Source organism: Lissotriton vulgaris, chromosome 4_1 (genome assembly GCF_964263255.1).
Source record: "Lissotriton vulgaris chromosome 4_1, aLisVul1.2, whole genome shotgun sequence".
Classification (NCBI taxonomy): Eukaryota; Metazoa; Chordata; class Amphibia; order Caudata; family Salamandridae; genus Lissotriton; species Lissotriton vulgaris.
In genome coordinates, this window is record NC_141691.1 from 432122671 (window position 1) to 432133582 (window position 10912).

General features: G+C 47.7%; 1 non-coding gene across 1 annotated transcript; it reads left to right on the forward strand.

The window, feature by feature from the left end:
- The first annotated feature begins 10014 nt into the window (after positions 1–10014).
- Positions 10015–10121, forward strand: LOC147718834 (U6 spliceosomal RNA). Its single transcript, XR_015295368.1, has one exon. It is a non-coding gene; the product is annotated as a U6 spliceosomal RNA (small nuclear RNA).
- Positions 10122–10912: the final 791 nt, after the last annotated feature.

A 10912-nucleotide genomic window follows, 5' to 3' on the forward strand; every position in this document is an offset into this window, starting at 1 on the left:
AGATCTAGGCCTCTGTGCTTACCGTTGTGTAAACCTTGCGCCAAACACATTAGGAAGTGGAGTTGACAACTTAAGTTAAGCAGATAATGTACACGTCGAAGCAGACAGCAGTGTCTAAGTTTAAGAGAGAAAGAGAAATTATGTCACAGAGAGTGAGAGAGAGAGAAAACAACATTAAAACTGTGTCGCAGAGTCTGGAGTTGAGATTTTTTGTTGAACCAGACGTAGATTTACTAGCTCTTTGCATCAGTTTACCTATGGTAAAAGTGGCTCAAAAGTGGCATAACAAGGTTGATGATCTGTTTGTCAGACTGTTGTAACCTATCTGTTGTCACTGCTCGGAGGTAATTATACATTTTACAGAGAAGCTGCTGTACACTACGCACTCTGGGCCATAATATCAAGCATGGACGACAAAAATTATCGCCACTTTATAGGCAGGAAAGTGTCCTAAAGTGGCGATAATGGGTTTGATAATATGCTCTATGTAATTCCAATCGAAGCTCATGTCAGATGTCCTTCATATCTAACATGACCTTCGATTGGAATTCCATAGAGTTTATTATCAAACCCATTATTGCCACTTTCCTGACGATAAAGTGGCGATAATTCTGTTGCCAAGGTTTGATAATATGGCCCTCTCTCCTTTCATAAATAAAAGTTACCCTACAGATTTACGAGTGCAGTGTACCTTGTACATTTTACTTGGTATAGTGCCACGTTCAAGTGGTGTGTTACCGCTACAACGCATCTTTTACAACGTAATGCTGTTACAACGCAGCTATTACATCGCAAATACCATTACAATGCATGCCATTACAACGCATGGCATTACATAGCAGATGGTATTACAACGCATACCATTACATCGTAAGTATTGGTAAGTATTTAATTTTTTTTTTTATTTTATTTAATATGTTATTATTGATTTAATTATTATTAATTATAAAAAAATATTTATTTCGTTTTTAAATATTATAAATTAAATATATTAATTTAAGTATTTTTTAAAATAAGTATGAGTATAGGAGTATATGTTTTGGGGTACTGATGTATATGTTTTGGGGTGTTTGGGTATTTTTAGGTTTTAGGGCAGGGTTTGGGTTTTGGGGTACAGGGGTGTTTTTAGGTTTTAGGGTAGGGTTTGGGTTTTGGGGTACAGGGGTGTTTTTAGGTTTTAGGGTAGGGTTTGGGTTTTGGGGTACAGGGGTGTTTTTAGGTTTTAGGGCAGGGTTTGGGTTTTGGGGTACAGGGGTGTTTTTAGGTTTTAGGGCAGGGTTTGGGTTTTGGGGTACAGGGGTGTTTTTAGGTTTTAGGGCAGGGTTTGGGTTTTGGGGCAGTGTTTGGGTTTTGGGGTACAGTGGTGTTTTTAGGTTTTAGGGCAGTGTTTGGGTTTTGGGGTACAGGGGTGTTTTTAGGTTTTAGGGCAGGGTTTGGGGTTTGGGGTACAGGGGTGTTTTTAGGTTTTAGGGCAGTGTTTGGGTTTTGGGGTACAGGGGTGTTTTTAGGTTTTAGGGCAGTGTTTGGGTTTTGGGGTACAGGGGTGTTTTTAGGTTTTAGGGTAGGGTTTGGGTTTTGGGGTACAGGGGTGTTTTTAGGTTTTAGGGTAGGGTTTGGGTTTTGGGGTACAGGGGTGTTTTTAGGTTTTAGGGTAGGGTTTGGGTTTTGGGGTACAGGGGTGTTTTTAGGTTTTAGGGCAGGGTTTGGGGTTTGGGGTACAGGGGTGTTTTTAGGTTTTAGGGCAGGGTTTGGGGTTTGGGGTACAGGGGTGTTTTTAGGTTTTAGGGCAGTGTTTGGGTTTTGGGGTACAGGGGTGTTTTTAGGTTTTAGGGCAGTGTTTGGGTTTTGGGGTACAGGGGTATTTCGACTTTATATAAATTAAATTAATTAAATTAATTTTATTTAATTTAATTAAATTAATAACAATATTTACAATTATTATTTTAATTGTATTAATAAACGATTACAATTAAATTATAATATTTAAAAATGTTTAATTAATTAAATTCTTTTAATTTTATTAATTATAATTATATTATGTATTATTTATAACTTAATTAAATTATAATTATATTTATTGTAATTAATTGCATTATATTATTTTCTATTTATACATTTTTTATATATCATTAATTATATTATTTTTAAATAGATTAAATTAATATATTATTAATTTAATTGTATTAATAAACGATTATAATTAAATTATATTATTTAAAAATGTTTAATTAATTAAATTCTTTTAATTTTATTAATTATAATTATATTATGTATTATTTATAACTTAATTAAATTATAATTATATTTATTGTAATTAATTACATTATATTATTTTCTATTTATAAATTTTTTATATATCATTAATTATATTATTTTAAATTACTATAATTAAATTAATTACTGTTTTAAAAATGTTATATTATTTTTATTATTTTAAATTAATTTAATTAACTTTATTACATTTTTTTAAAAAAAGATATACTTACCAATACTTACGATGTAATGGTATGCGTTGTAATACCATCTGCTATGTAATGCCATGCGTTGTAATGGCATGCATTGTAATGGTATTTGCGATGTAAAAATCGCGTTGTAACGGAACGCGTTGTAAAACATCGCGTTGTACTGACACCAATCCGTTCAAGTTGTGTCTATATGGACGTGCCTACTGCGTTACTGACGCCCGTTATGGTGACTTATTTCTAATGCATTGCTATGCAGGCTTTGTATATCTAGGCTGCTGTGCTTACCTTGTATATAGAGTGCGGCCACTGAAGTTCACTACTCCACTTGAACTCTGCTTCTATACATCAAAGTATATTCAATAAGTTGCAGAGAATTCCATTGCTGTTGCTCGATAGGCCGTATTTGCTTCTGAACGATGTTTGGTGAAGGAAACAAAAGGAGATTTTGATTAGTCATTTAAACTGAGTTGCGTAACTACGATCAAAAGTGAATTTTAATGTGGGTTCTTAATATTCCGTAGTTGAGACTGTTGCAGCTCCAGCAAACAAAGGAAGATCAATAGCTTAATAAAGGCCTGGGACGGCATTGTGATACAGAAAAAAAAATACTATCATGGATGCACAATTAATAATAATAGAGGCCTACGCACGTGGCGCAGTACAGAAATACGACAAAGAAATTTATGCATGCACAATTTGTAAGATTAGAGGTGTATAGGACCTCGTGACTTATAAAGTAATATTTCAATTATTTAAGTACAATTTAAAACCATTGAGGGGTAGGAAAGCCAATTGAAGGATAAGAAAATAGTATTATGCATATACAATTTACAGTGGAGTCTTCTCTTACCTTTGTTTCTGTCGTCTTTTGTGGTGTCTTGAAAGGCTGTGGTTTCGCTGAGTCTGGGGTGTTTTCGACAGTCTGTGTCTCATCGCAGCAGAGGCAGGCAACAGAGAGCGTGCTCACTTCAGTGCCCGCATTATATGGGAACCGCGGGGGCTGACCAAACCTAGCCCAGGGCCGTCATTGGTAGCGTTTTTGCGGTCTATAAGAATGGCCCTGGGGGAGATCACATTGGCTAATGTATTGGTTTCTAGGCTGAATGATAGCAAGCATGCTTTGTGATTGCATGTGGGTAGTGTGGGCGGGCATGCACCGCGCATGTGCAAGTATGAGTGTGTGCACTAACAATTAACAACAGAGAGAGATGGGGGAGGTGTTATAATGTACGCAGAGGCAGGCCCAGAATCGGATCTGCAATGAATCAGCACTTCTAATCATTCTCCTTAGCGCGCCCTGAGCTCTGATTTGTCACCGAGAGGGTAATCGCACCATAGTTTGTAATGCTTATCATACTCAGTGTGTACCCGCGCATACAGCACGAATATGCTTTGCCGTTATGCGTCGCATTAAAGCTTCGGTGTGACGTCATGTCCGGCATTCTGTACGCGAAAGGGGCAATGTTTCTACTTGGTTTAAAACATTTATTTATGTATTTAATGCAGATACTAAGGGCAGACATTTGGGATAACTGATTTTTTTTAAATACTTTTAATAATCCTATATTACTTTTAAAAGAATTACACAAATCGCGGTAGAAGATCATGTGTACTCGTATTGAAAGAGATGCGCAAGCGTATCATAAGCGTACGCAGAGCCATGTGACTTTAAAAGTGGAGATTTGATTGGTTCGTAACTTTTTCTATTGCTAGTGTTGAAAGTTCCGTCTCATTATAATTATTCGACTTTGACTTTCTAAGAAGAAGCATTTGTTGTGAGAATCTTCTCAAATAGAAGGAAGATCACCATAATAAGAGCAATGGAGTCATCTTCCAGCAGTTCTTCAGAGGGAGGTTTCATTCGTGAAGATCCTCCAAAGAAGAGGATAGAAGCTCTAATTTTTCACTTTTCCATAAGGTCAAAAAAAGGTTATTGCTGCAAAAGTAAACTGTAAAACAACTCTTTCAAGGGGTGATCCATGTAAAAAATGCTCCTTTGGCACAGCAAATATGGTGCGACACGTGAAGAACTTGCACCCCAACACCTTTGCTCGAGCTGAAAGACGGAGGTTGCACGAGACCCCACCTGCTGCTACACCAAGCACATAAACTGCCGCAGCATTTTCAGCAAGCAGTCCACACCCAAATATTGAATCTGACTTTGATAAAGTTATATTTCTTTGCATTTATTACGATAAACGTTTGTGTTATGGGGAACAGTCTATCGACCAGATGAAACGCAGGATACAGGACCATTGCTGTCCTTTATTTACATTCTATTGTTCCGCTTGGAATTTGTTAAGAAAACACAAAAAAGATACAAAACAAAAAAAACTGTTCTTTTTAGAACTACCTTCACTGGTCAAAGAAAGAACTATATTTCTATGTTAGTGTGTAAAAGTTTGTCAGAATGAATGTGTAGTTCATAAATGAATGAATGAATATATCACTAGTGTATGGAGAATGTGAAAGTTCAATGCACTGCTGATGAAGTCACATATAACATCACTCATGACATGGTCAGTGACATCACTCATGACTCAGAAACGTACACATACTTACTCTCTTAAACAATCACTGATAGAAACACATACTTATTTATACAGTAACTTTTTGAATCTGTCACTGTCATATATCCTTACTTATATACATCGATACTCACACATGTTTAAAACATATGTACTTACTCATAAAGACACTATTGAGGCAGCCATTCACTCACCAGCACACCCATACACACATTCATCCACCACCCGTACAGTCCTGCACACATGCTGTCTTCAAAACACATACAAACAGTGAGTCGGTCATTCATGCATCTGTGCTCTAAGTTATACCCGCCACCAAACCATACAGTCATTCTGATACTCAAAACAACAACTAATAACCCATACAGACACTCGTATAGCTACTCACCAACCAATGCAGCCACTCATACACAAAGTGAGACACTGTTACAGATATTTACATATTTAAACATTACTCGCTAATACATGTATTCACTAAGATACACTGAATAAGTCAGTTATACAATGAAATTTATAAAGAAAACATCCATTTAGACACTTACTTACCCATTTATTCTTCCATTGACCTTTAGATATACATATATAAAAATATTTATTTTGCAGAAAGACACACATTCATTGGATGATGTAATCAGTGATGTCATTTGAGATGTTATCAGTGATGTCATGAGTGATGTCACTGACCATGTCAGGAGTGATGTTATATGTGACGTCATCAGCAGTGCATTGCGGGCACGCAAGTTATAGTTAGCTGAGCTAACGATAACGGAGGAATTTCAAAGGTTTTGTATGAGAGAAATGTTCAGCTAACTATAACATGTGAAAACTAGGGTTTTTTGAATATGCATGGTTTTTTAAATGCTTATTACCTCCTCGTAAGTCTTCCTCGCCACATGAGTTACAAAGTGAGCTTTAGCTCCACAACAGAACCCTCCAAAGCAAAAAGAAACCACCTCCCACCCCCTCCCAACATGGCCGACCAGTCCCACCTGACCTCTATAAGAGGCGGACCGGCCCAACCAACAGCCTGTTTTTTTTGTTCTGCGCGATTCTCTCCAGAGCGCTGTTCAGGTAAGATGGGCCGGCGTGAGCTGGCCCTGGGGTTTTAGGGTTGTGGACCTGCTCTAGCGGTCTCTGGTGCCTTATACCTAAAAATCCCCCCCCTCTTCCTTCCCCCGGTCCTATGGGGCCGGTTAGGTGCTGCTCTAGCGTGCCAGGGGTTTACAGGGGGGGGGGCGGCCGGGGATGGGCGGTGTTTGGCATTCCCTTGTATCCCCAGGTCGTTACTGAGGGGCCCTGGCCACGTTGTGGGCTTTTGGGCCCAGCAGGAGGTTACTGAACTGCCATCGTGTATATGAGTTTCTTGTACTCCTGAGCTCCTGCTGCTCCCCTGTTTTGGGACTCTTCGTGCTCCTTTTTCGCCTCAAGCCACTGGAGGCACATGCCTCCTGCCTGACGATTCCGCCTGGAATTGCGCTCTGGCTTCGTCCCACGAGTCGTGGACGTGTGCGCTGGTTGCATTTGCCGGCTCTGGAATGTCAGTAGGCGCAACGTGCTGTAGCCTTGCCAAAAGCGGCGGCGCTTCGGCAAAGCGGTGGGTCTGCAGGCGCTCTGCGTGTGGGGAGGGCGTTTTCCCGGCTCTCGGCTGTGTGACGCCGGGTCGATCCCTCGCAGGGCCATCTGGTTTTTGAGTGTTTACTGGGCATGTGTCTGCCCCACGGAGTCCGATCACTTCGGATTCCTGTGCCTGATAAGTGAGTCTCTGTCTCACTGTTATGCGGACATACGGGCTGGAGCTTTCCGTTACTTCTGAACCGGGACGGCTCTATGTTCCCTACTTGGCCTACCTCTTAGGTCGGCGGGCCCTCGGGGCTCTGCTGTCCGGGTCCGGGGGCCCCCCCCCCTGCAGCTCGGTTTTTCGCGGCGCTGTGCGCTGCCGCCTCCCTTCATGCATTTTGGCCCCTACGCATTTTGCCGCGCTGGGGTTGGCTACATGCGCCTCCCTCCTCCCGCCTCTCGAGGGCGGGGTTTGGTGACCGCCAGGTGCGACCAATGATGTCCTTCGTCGGGCAGCGGCGGTATCCTGGTTCCTCAGCGTCTTGGACGCGTCTGTCTCCTTCTCGGAGGGTCCGGTGTTCGCTCCTCGGTGAGGGCGTTTTCATGTTTTTTTTCATTTCCCATTACAATTCTGCTTTTTGTTTGTTGACTGTGGGTCCTGACTATGGCATGCAACACAAAGTGTGATAGTGTTGTTTGCGGTGCTTTATTGCTTATACAGGTGACCTGGCGTTGACTTATTGCCAGCTTTACTGGTCTACGCTGGCGCGCTCTATTGGGGCGCGGTACAACGTGGGTGAGGTCCCTTATGTCTGGGTTCTTTTTTTTGGCGCCCGGTGTACTGAGGAGCTATAGCTCAATGGTTAGTCTTGGACCTTTGGTGCGGACAGCCCTCGCAGGCCGGGGTTCGAATCCTGCCTAGGCTGTTGGGGTGTCCCAAGGAAAAAATTTTCATATAAGTATTTTGTGTCAACCCTGTAATTCCTGGCTGTGTGCATGCGACACAATGTGAAGGGATAGTGAATTATTCCTTCTACGGGCAGCCATCCGGCCTGTGACTTGGTCTCCTTCACAGATTAACGGTGCTTATCTGGCACGCTCTGAGGGGGCGCGGTGCTGCAGGGGGACAGATCCCCGTTGTCCGTGTGCCTTTTCTGGCGCCCTGGGGGTCTCGCTGGTTGCGCCGGTCTCGAGTGTTTCACTCGTGGTGTACCTTTCTGATGCTGTGGAGAGGTGTGGCTCACATGGTTTGCGAATCAGGCCCTGGTGCAGAGGTCGGGCCCAGGCTCTGGGTTCGATTCCCCGCCTCGGCGGGTCTTGGGGACGCCTCAGGGTGTTTGCCGGGTTGGGGCTGCCAGGGCTAGTGGCACAGTGGATTATTGCGTCTACTGCAGGGGCTGGTGTTTGACCTCGTGGTTGCAGGTTCAGATACCAGCTGGTCCACTCGGCCTTTCATCCATCTGTGGTCGATGTGATTATTTCCATTGCGTTGGGTAGCAACTGACAGCTGTTATTCAGCGCCAAGATTCCCGTAGGGGTGAATGGGCGCCTGACATGTACAGATGTTAGGTTAGGATACAGCGGCTTTCGGGCTTACGCCTTGTGCCCTTGCGGGGGGTTGTGCGCGATTTTAGTTTCGTGTTGCGCTCCTGTGAAGCCCGGCTGGGCCCCTGCGCTGTTCAGGTGAGGACGTCCCGCCCTTGCAGGGGTGGGGTCCTTCGGCAGGTCCAGGCCCGAGTTTCGGCGGTTACCAGTCTGGTGCTGGTTCCGCCGCTCCCTGTCTCGCCCCTTGGGACGGGCTTTCGGCCCTCTCGCTCCAGGGGGCCCCTGGGGGGGAGGGGGGGCGGTTGCCTCCGTTGCAGACCGTCCTGGGACGTGGCTGTCCCGGTTCTTGGGCTCTTCGGGCTTGCTGTCCGGTCTTGCGGACTTTCCGTGGGGTCCCACCGTCTCAACGGGTTGGGGTCCCTGCTCCTTCCCTTGTCTCACCTGTAGGTTTTTCTGGGTGCGTGGTTTGGCCTGTGGGGCCGGCCTGCGTGTGGGGGTCCCCGCTCTCGGTTGCGGGTGCTTCCGTGGGGCTTGCCCTCTGGCCAAAAGGCCCGCCTGGTGGATCTTCTTCGCCGGGTGTGGGTCTTGGGGTTCCCTGTCTGGCCGTGTGCTCCCTCTCGGCCTCGTTTTTGTTCCCCCCCCCCCCGTGGGGGAGGCTTCACATCTGGCGGTGTCTCTCATCCGTCGGCTTCCTGGCCTATGTACGGTGGTCCCTTCGGTCCTCGTCTCGGGCTTGTCCTCCTTCGGGGGGGGCGTGTGCCTGGTCCCGGTTCTTCCCTCTGGTTCGTTCAGGGGGGGGGGGCGTCCTTTGGCGCCAGGTCGTTTGAAGGTCGTTGGGTTCTCCTGCGGCCGCTCAGCTCCTCGTGCTTCGGGGGTTGCTGAATGTCTTCCTGGCTGGCCGTCTTTTTGCTGTGCTCGCTTCGGCAGCACAGTTACTGTAATTGGTTGACTGGCTTGGCCCCTGCACGTTTTTCGTGTGGCGTTCCGTTTGCCGATCCTGGCCCATCGGGCTGTCTTTCCACCGGGGTCCGACGGAGTCGGGTCTGGCCTTCGTTGCCTAGTCTCGCCCTGCCCCGGTGGTGTTTCGACGCCTGGGGCCTCGGCTCGGTCTGCCTCCGATGTCTCTGTTCACGGAGGGGGACTCGGCCCTCCGGCCCGGGTTCTACTCCTCCTCCCGGGTCCTTGTTGCCTGTCTTTCGCGTGGCCTTTCAGTCTGAGGTACGCGTTTCCCCCGTGCCCTCTGAGATCGCGGGTCCTCGGCTGGATTCGCGTGGGCAGGGCCGGGGTGCTCCTGGGTGCTCGCCTCGGCAGCGGGTGGCCTTGTTTTGGAACTTGGCAGTGATGATTAACTATGGAGCTTTAGCTCACAGGTGAGTCTTGTACCTTGGGTGCAGACAACCCTCTCGGGCCAGGGTTCGATTCCTGCCTATGCTGTTGAGGTATCCCGAGGTGGATCTTTTGCCTGGCACCCGCGCGGTGGTTACCACGCAAGTCGTGGTGCGTTCCGGTTTTTAGTTCCCGGCTGGGTCCCCCGCCCCGGGTACCCTTTCCTTTGGCGAGCTGGCGGGTCGAGCCTCCTGGCCGATCCCGGGGCTTCCCGTACCGTGGTTGGGTCCCCCGCTCTCGGCGCCGGTGTTGGGCCGGCTCTTGTCGGCTGGCCCGCCTCCTTCTGCAGGCCGGATCCTGTGCCCGGCACTGGGCGTCCTTCTCGCGTTGGCGCGGTCGGCTTGGTGCTGTCCCCGCCTCCGTGGTCCCCTTGCGGGTCTTGGTTTCCGGTCTGTGGATCCCGGTGGGCCCGGTAGGCGGCCTTGCGGGCCTTCCACAGTCCGGTGTTCGAGGGGCTAGTTTCCCTGGTGGCTCGCTTGGATCCGGGGTTGTTTCTCCATCGCCCACGGACGCTCTGCCGGTCTCCCCCTTGGGTGCTCGCTTCGGCAGCACATATACTGATATTGGAACGTTACGGAGGAGATTTGCAGGGCCCCTGCGCAGGGGTGACACGCAAATTCGTGAGGCGTTCCATATGAGTTCTCTCTCTCGTTCTACGAGCTCTTCAGGGTCCGCCCTTTGTGCCCCTGGCCTCGGTGGCTTTGCGGTTCCTCACCTTTTGGGTGGTTTTCTGCCCGGTGGCAGTGGTGTCTGCTGGGCGGAGGGGCATGCGGGGGTCGTGCCTCCGCTCCCCTCCCTTCTTGCGGGTGTTGCCGGACCGTTGTTCCTCCGGCATGTCCCCCTTTTTCCTTCCCGAGGTTCCTTCCCTGGTGTCCCGGGATCGGGAGGTGTCTTCGCCGCCTTTTTCCTGCCGACAAGGTTCCTCTCTTTGTCCGTGCTGGTTGTCCGGTGAGCGGTTTTTGGGTTCTCTTAGCCGCCCGTCTTCCCTTTCCCGGTGGGTCGGCCTGTTGGTGTCTTTGGGGTCCGGTTCGTTCGGGCCTCGGACACTCTCTTCCCTGCTTGGGTCGCTGACTTACACGGGCCGTCCCCCTTTCCTGGGCTTCACTGGGTTTGGTGGGCCCGGCGGGGGTCCAGGGTCGGTCCGCGGGGTGTGGCTCTGTTCCCTGGGCCCCCCTCATGGATGTCTCCTCTGTGGAGTTTTAGCGGACTTCGGCGTGGTCGTCCCCCGCCTTGTCCGTGGGTCTCTAGCAGTCCCGGGGGGACTTCGCTGGGGCCGTTCTGAGTACTGGAGCTGCGACTCCTGGTTGGCCTTCTTTTCCTGGAGGTCTTGATTTCAGGTTTCCTATGATCCCTGTTTTCTTTTCATTCTTCTACATCAACCATGTGTTGGTTTCTCTGCATCACCGTGTGGTGTGGTTCTTCTGGTGGTCA